This window comes from Arachis stenosperma, chromosome 5, assembly GCF_014773155.1.
Source record: "Arachis stenosperma cultivar V10309 chromosome 5, arast.V10309.gnm1.PFL2, whole genome shotgun sequence".
Taxonomy (NCBI): Eukaryota; Viridiplantae; Streptophyta; class Magnoliopsida; order Fabales; family Fabaceae; genus Arachis; species Arachis stenosperma.
Window position 1 is genome coordinate 137011789 of NC_080381.1, and position 1256 is coordinate 137013044.

Sequence of the window (1256 nt, forward strand, 5' to 3'; positions counted from 1 at the left end):
GATAAAGAAAATCCAAAGCCAAATGCTTGTCACTCAGAGTCGTCAGAAGAGCTATGCTGATCAAAGGCGGAAGCCTTTAGAATTTGAAGAAGGAGAGCATGTGTTTTTGAGTGTTACTCCAACAACCGGAGTGGGTAGAGCAATCAAGATGAAGAAACTGAATCCCTGTTACATGGGTCCATTTGAAATTCTGAAGAGGATTGGACCAGTAGCCTATAGGATTGCCTTACCGCCACATCTTTTGAACCTGCACGACGTATTTCATGTGTCGCAGCTTCGGAAGTATACTCTCGATGCAGGTCATGTTCTGGAACTAGAATCGGTTCAAGTAAGAGAAGATCTGACGCTTCCAGTACTCCCGGTTAGGATCAACGACACCAGCATCAAGCGATTGCGCAGAAAGGAAGTATCATTGGTGAAAACACCTTGGAGTCAGGTTGGAATTGAAGAACATACTTGGAAACTTGAATCGGATATGCGGAAGGACTACCCACACCTCTTTTCAGGTAACTAAATCTGAATTTTGAGGGCAAAATTCTTAATTAGGTGGGTAGGATGTAAACCCCGCAAAATTAGCGAATAATTAATCAATAAATCAATTTTTAATAAAAGAAATCAGAACTATGAATTTTATAGTTTAATAAGAACAAGCTAATAAAATAAGAATTTTGACACTAATTTCAAAGAATTTGGCCCAAGATTAGACCAAAGGAGTCGAACCGGTCGAATTGGGCTCAAACCGAGCCCGTGGGCCCAACCAACTCATTAAACAAAATGAGCATCAGCTCATCTCCTTCTCCATTTCACCATTTCACGCTGGGAAACAAGGAGAGGTGAAGAACACAAACTTCAAACCCTTGTTCTTGTTTCAAATCTAAATAACTTTTGATCCAGAGCTACGATCGCCGCACCGTTTGCGGCCACGCGTCGAGCTCTACAAAGCTCGGTGCACAATTTGTTAAGAAACTTTCATTTTTATTCTCAGTCTCTCTTTTCCCAAATTTTTGAAAATTATATAAGTGGATGTTGAGATTTTGGTCCTTTTATGTTATAGGATTCGATTAGCCTGAGGAAAATATTCAATTTTGCTTCATTGGTGTTTGAGTAAGGTGAAAATCCTAGAACCCTAGCTAATTCATTGATTAAGCGTGTTGGGTATTGAATTTTGGGTATATATATGTGATAAATTTTCTAGGTGTATATATATATATATATATATATGTGTGTGTGTGTGTGTGTGTGTGTGTGTGTGTGTT